The sequence below is a fragment of the Tympanuchus pallidicinctus genome, unplaced genomic scaffold, assembly GCF_026119805.1.
Source record: "Tympanuchus pallidicinctus isolate F22 unplaced genomic scaffold, pur_lepc_1.0 scaffold1, whole genome shotgun sequence".
In the NCBI taxonomy this organism is placed as follows: Eukaryota; Metazoa; Chordata; class Aves; order Galliformes; family Phasianidae; genus Tympanuchus; species Tympanuchus pallidicinctus.
Window position 1 is genome coordinate 77,070,272 of NW_026294618.1, and position 7,249 is coordinate 77,077,520.

Genomic DNA, 7,249 nt, shown 5'->3' on the forward strand with positions numbered 1-7,249 from the left:
TAAGATATATAAGATATACTAACTCTATATAAGGTCTTTATACATACATCTTTTATATTGGATTGTATTTCTGATTATTTATTTCAGAAATTGGACTACTGAATGTTTAGTGTATCTTGTAAACACTCCACTGAGATTCCCTTCTGTTTCCTTTGAACCACATCCTGCAGCTTACCCCCACGGCATAAAGTACCTGCACTGCGTCAAGATCAAGCTCAGACAGAACTGGACTTCAAAAATACTAGCCTTCACAAATTCAACCACAAATCCTTGTATTAACTAAGGCCAAGGCCTTCTCTATTTATCAGATTTGTTGAAATTTACAGAAATTGGGGTTAGCAACAGCTACATCTCCAATTTTATTGCAACCACAGTAGCCCTCTCCAAAATACACATATATATGGACAACCAAAGAAGAAATAAGCCCAGTTCTGCACTCTTGTTGATAATCTGGTGAACTTTTGATAGCCTACCAGCATTTGTTATGACAGAGCTATTAATGATAAAGTCACCATACCATAGCCTCTTTTTTTTTCCCTACGAACAACTGCAAAAACCCAGCTATAGAAAAATATTTTTTTCCTCACCATATCTTATCTTGTACATCATAGACGTACAAAAAAAAGTTCTATCACATTTTTTTTTCTTATTTTATTCTCTGAAAAGAACCAGAAATGGGTTCATTTAGATAATTATTTTCATTTCTTCTCTAAGTATTTTCCATGATATTGGTCCTTGGAAGCAGTGAAATTGCTCCTGATAAATTCATTATGATACCAGGCAAATTATCAATAGGAACATCAATAACCGTATGTAAGAAAGATTGGACTCACCCAACTGATGATGACAGTCACCAGCTACAGAGCACACCTTCTCAAGAAGCAACCTTCATCCAGGAAATCCTCTCCCTTTGAGAGCTAGCCCTTAAATGAGCTTCTGGTCATGTGGGAGGCACAGATGAACTGTTTGCACCGTGCTTCCTGGGCCAGCCACCCTCCTCGCCAGGTGCTCAATCAGTTCAGGACCGGACATAACAGCTCTACAGTTGCACTGAAAGAAACATTCACTGGAGTGATTTGGCCCTTCGAACGCAGATCATTTCTCTTCTGTTCTCAAGACAACGTTCAGAATCGAGGCTGAAAAACCAGTTTGAAGCGGAGTGGAAGAACACTGAGGACAAAGACTGTCTTCAGGAGACAAAAGAAGAAACGGCCATAATCCCCGCGTGATGACCCTGACTGGAGAAGAAGCGCGTGCAGAGGAGCAACCTGTGGCTCTGATTGGATGAGCACTTGTGCGGGCAGTTAGCGTCTAGACGTGAAGGAGTCGTGTTGAGCGTCCTGCTGACGCAGTGGGATGCAAAGTTAGAGGAGGGAACTTGGAAATGTATATCAGGAATGTTAGAACCTGCAGTAAAGGATTCGGATCGTTCACGCTTCTGAGACTGTGCTTTCTGAAGCTGCATTCCTCTGAATGATGGCTGAAACATAGTTACACTTGTCCCTTGTACTTCTAGTGTTTGCACCCTTCTGTTAGGAACACCGTGTAGCATGCTTTAAAGTAATTGATATGCATTCATTCCAAGGTATTGCTGTAATTCACGTATCTTTTCCTTTATACTTTATGTTTAATACCCAGGCAACCCCAACAGATATATGTTCTGTACTTTTTACCTTAGATTTACTTGTTATTATTTTGCCTCTGGCTCTCTTTTGCAGAGCTAATATTAGTGTCCTGGGTACCACCTTGGCCTGAGCACCTGTGTCCAACTTAAAATTAAAAAGTGTTCCATTTGTTTTCAGGCTGACAGTTCATTCATCTTCTGTTGCTTCTTTGGCCATTACTGCAATGAACAACTCTGAGCTAATGGCTTTCTAGTCATCCTCTTTGTCCTTGCTATCTATTCGTATTCTGTTGGTACCTGCAACCTCCTGCAACATGATAAAATCCACTGTGCTTCTTATATGTCCTTCCAAAAACTAGCAACTGCTGTGGTGTGTGTTGTTTGCTACAGTATTCACAAGCAAGTTCCTGTACTGCTGTTTGAGACTTCTGGCTTCCTATTACAGATCTCTTCATTCCCAATATTTCAATTTCTATACAGTTTCCTTAAAACCATTGTCTGCTTTCCATTAAAATCAGTCTGATAGTGGTTTGACTTTTCTTCAGTAGCTTCACGTTGCTTTGTAATAAACAACCATTTCCTAGTTTTGGTTGAACGGTTCTTGTGCTTAATCCAAATCATAGCTTTAATCTGCTCTTTTTTTCTTTTTTTTTCCCCAGGAACTCCAATCCTCCATACTTAAGACTTTCCATCACAGGCCCACGAAAGCCTCTTCAGTTTTTCATCTTCTTTGGCCCACTCAGGGTGTTAGTCATTTAGGAAGGCATACATCTCTGTACAGTTGTCTTATTGCAAAACTCACTTTCTATTGATCAGTGGTGCCCACAATCACAGAGATTAATACTCAGTCTGAAGTTATACAAATGCAGCATAAGGAGCTGAGTATCTCCCTCACGTACCTGTAGACAAATGCTGCATCACTGTTGATAGTTAAAGGTATAGGATTACCACCATAAATTGCTTAATTACAACAAAACTGTGTTCTTTACCCCAAAATAAATTACCAAATGTTTGCAATTGACCACGTATTCAATTTTATTAATCTAACTAGTGCAAAAATAGAGATGACAAAAGAGAAAACAAAAGATACTTCAAAAGGCACACTCAGTACTCTCTTTGATTAATGTGCATTGTTTAATAAAATTACAGCTACAAACTATGGTTTTTTAATTTTTATTTGGGAACTTATTTATAACATTTTATATATGAAGGAAGGATTAAAATGCTGTTTTGATTTAAATACTATTTCAAACACCAAAAGTAGTGCATATAGAATTTAGCACATAAGCAACATTTAATTGGGATAAATACATTCAGGATTAATCACTATGACATTTGTGTTTTAATGCATACTTATCATAATATAAAAAGAAAATGGATGCCTAAATTTTACACTGTTATTATATTTTGTTTTTTTCTGCCAGTAATCAGCTCAGCGTTGGCATAAGCATATATTTTCGCCTTCTGAATTTAAAATTGAGAGTTCTTCTTCCCTACTCAGCTTACCACTGAAAATTCAGAGAAGATACAGCCATGTTAAGGGAATGAAACAAACTTAGTTCTATAATTCTCTAGCCAATGTCAGTTATTGTTTTTTTTGTTTATATTATTTATATTATCAATTGACTGCTGTTCTGATTAAGCTCCAATATAGCAGAATGCTAAATTACTGGATAATCACATAAATACAGCATACAAAATATTTTTTAGATCTTATACATATAGTAGTAATGATTTTGTTTAGGTACCAAGCTTTGGCAGATCATGTAAGCTTTGTGTATGTATATTAATCTATACAGTAGCAAATTAAAAGTCTTGGGGTTTTCATGCAAACAAAATAAGAAATTCCTTTGTTAGTTTTGTTTCTTTTAAAGGTCCCTTCTGAAGGATAAATGAAATAGATAGCGACTTCTCTCAGGTCTACCACATCAGAATAATTTCAAACAAAAGCAGACTCTGCTCCAGTATTTACCTTAGAGAATAGTGCTTTCAATATGCATCTGAAGAAGGGATGGGGACACCTTAGGCCAATATCCAGTTTTATAGGATTGCCTTGAAAATATTCCTGATAACACTTAGAAGAATTCATTCAGTCTCATCTTGCTGTTAAGATGAAAAAAATAGCAATCTCTTCTGTGTTCTGTTCTTCAAGCAACATTTCTCATTGAACAGTAGGTCTTAATGAAATTTCCAGCTTGTTTTAATATTTTTATTTTTATTACACCAGCATCCCTTCTGAAACTTTTGGAATAGAGTGATACTGAAATCTGTAGACCTTTAATTTCTAAACAGACTTTGCCACAGAAACAGCTGGATTTAGTTTTACATCAGCTCTTAAGTGTTCCAATTACACTTCTGAGCTCTGTCTCTCAAGTACATGGTGATGACCAGCAGCACCAAACACCCTAATTCACCAAGCACAGCTACTATCGGTCTCCTTTTCTTTTATTTTTTCCCTTCTGACAGCAGATATTTTTCCTTGTATTTGCATTCTCAGTTCACGTCAGAAACAACAACTGACCAAGAAGTTCTTTATAACCAGCGACACAGTTGTTCTGATTCATGAATTATTTTTTTAACGTGAGTAGAACATGGGCATAATTAGACAAAAACATTTGCAAAAGTGACTTTGGAACTTAATAGATATTTCTTCTCATCTAAATGACAATTTTGTGATTACAAAATTCACAACTCAGTGCAAAGCAGTGGGTGTGGTTGTTTACAAATGGTATAGTGACTTAAGATTATCATAGATCCCTAAAGGATATCAGAAAACATGTTTGTTCTCAAAGCATATTGGATTCATTAAAGCCGCTTCTATTTTTAAATCTTAAAATAGGAAAACATCTACCATTGAATAGCTTTAGTGCTGAGGACTCTGAAAAGCAGAGAAAGAACTGGACTTGTGGAAAGAATGAAAGAAATGCTGGGAGTGGGTAAAAAGCATGCTAGCATGTTCCAGTTCCAACCTCCATGGAAAGCAAAGTTCTCTCTAACCTATTTTTATTTTTTGCTCAGAGGTAAAGGAAAATTGGAAAACAGCTGAATAAAAGAGTTCTAAAAGACAGGATACTCCAGACCCTTGAGAATTTCGGGAAATACACCCAGTTAACCCAGGATAACTAGGGTATACTAAGAAAAGGCTGTGACATTTTGTTATGCTGGGTGGTCAGTCCTCTCCCTAACACTTGTTGAATTGTACTAACTGTAATCACATTCTTCTCTGTTTTTTTTCTTTCTCAAACTATTTAGAGGACAAGGGTGTTTCTCTGTATAAACAGAAGAATCTGGAAAGGAGGAGCAAGATGGAGGCACTGTTGTACTTAAATTCTGCTACTTGCCATAATAACAACCAGCTCATTGCTACTCTCAGGTTGTATTAAAATGCCTCTTAGTAAACAGGATGCAGGCTTAAAGCTATCGCAGGCTTAAAGCAAAGTGTCTGCTACTCTAAAAGAGCCTGGAATTCCAGAAATTGCCATTCAAACCTGTGTTCATACTCTTGTGTCAGCCCTTTGTGTCAAGGATCCTGCACTAGACTGAACACTTGTTAAAATGCTACCTAAATTCTACGTGGCATATTTTTACTTAATTTGATTAGTTTGGGAACTGCAATATCACAGTAGATCCTATAAGTTGTCTTTTGCTCCAGTTGCATCATGCTGCTTTTTAATCCAGCCACAGCTATTGCAAATGTGTCCTTGTATCCTGTATAGTATATCTTTCAAGCAGTGGTGCCAGTATTGATTTACCCACTTTAACTCTCTGCATGAAGAATATTTTCAGAGCACAGTAACATACAGCACAACATGGATCTTAAGTCAGCTATTAGAGCCATTTCGCCTTAATTAGCAGACTGGCATGGTTTCTTCTCTTCTGTCTTTCCAAAGATAAAGGCTCAGTTCGTGAAGAAGATGATTGGATATGTCATATGCAAAATGTCATCTGCAGCAGCAGTGCTGAGATGTGGTCCTTGCCAATGCAGAAATAAGAAAAAATACTTAACTCTTCCCCTCCAGAAGTAATAGAAAAGGGGAAAATACTCATAAATAAAAAGCCCAAGTAGATGATCAGTCACCATTCCTGCAGCAGTAAACTAGACAGACAGCAGAAAGCAATATGCAGAAAGAACTTCAGAAGATTCAGTAATACTAAAGGTTTTTCCAAAACATACCATCAGAAAAAGCAGAAACCCTAGAAAACTATAGACGATAAGAGGAGAACAGAGCGAAATGTTACTGTAAAATATCTTGAAATCATTGAAGCCCAATGGTCCTCAGCAATAAAGAGGGCAAAACAGGTTGTTTGGTTAAGAAAAAAGTGACCTATGTAGGATGCCATAAAGAATCTGAATTCAGTGTACCACGAGGTAAATATAGCATCGTATACCATTATGGATAAAGCATGCTGTGCTTATGCATCAACATATTTTGTTGAGATGAAAGCAATGAATGTGCTTTCAAGCAACAAAAGGGTGTGGAAAACATTTTTCTTCAGTCAGGGAAAGTCACATAACCAATGGAAGAGTGAAAGAGAAAAGGGAAGACGAAAGGCCTTCTATAAAGTATCTCCAATTGGAACGGCCAAATCAGTACTTCACTGCCCTGACACTTGATTTTTCCAGCTAGCTCTCTAGCCCCAAGGCATCTTTCAGGGCCTAGGTACCTGCTGGGCTTGTGTCTCCTGGCATGGAAGCCGAAGCAGCTGCTGCTGTCCTCACGAAAATTTGAAGTATTAACATCTTTCAGCACAAAACCGAGTGTTCTCATGTGAGGTTATGATAGAACAAGTCCCAAAGCCAACTGGAACAAAAACATGCTGATGGCAGTTAGGAAGCCAGGCAAACTGAGATATGATCAGCCTTGCTGAAAAATCTGTTTGAAAGCCTCGGTGCTTACCGAGAAGAAAAATGTTTTTCAAACCCATCTAATGTCTCTTCTACTTGGTGATCACTTATGACAAACAAAATTTCACAGAGAAAATGGTCACATGGACTCTTTTTGAGAGAGAGAGAGTAATGCTCAGCATATAGTTCAGAGGATATATTTTTTTTGTTTATTTTGAGAGACCACAAATGCTAACATAATGCTTGAAGATCTTTCTAGAACTTAGGTTGCTATTCTCATTTGTTAATTTTAATAGTTTTAATAAGTACTGCTGCTTGCCAGGGGGACTCACTCCATTGCATTTTATAAGGGCAATAGAAATGTGTGAGGCATATAAACACTACAATCTGAAAGGGCATTTGTGATTATTCTTCTCTCCTCCCTTCATATTACAAGATACAAACACAAATTTCTGTTTTAAATCTGTATTCTAAGAAGAGATATACTGCACAGTAGCTGGATAGCACAAATGTTTAGGCAATGTTTAGGCTGACCTAAAGATGACCCACTAAAGAGAATTGTTTTCCCATGCTTAAACATAAAATAATCCAAAAGTGAATGTAGAAAGGGGGGGAAATGCAAGGGCAGAGAAAGAGGAAGAACATGGAAGCAAAGGATGAATTCAGCTGTTAGAGAGCAAGTGTGGATCGTCTGAGGAGTCATAATTTCAAAATTATTTTCCTCCCCAAATAAAAATCATCTGCAGTTCAAAATTTGGGAAACATCTATGCTGAAATAG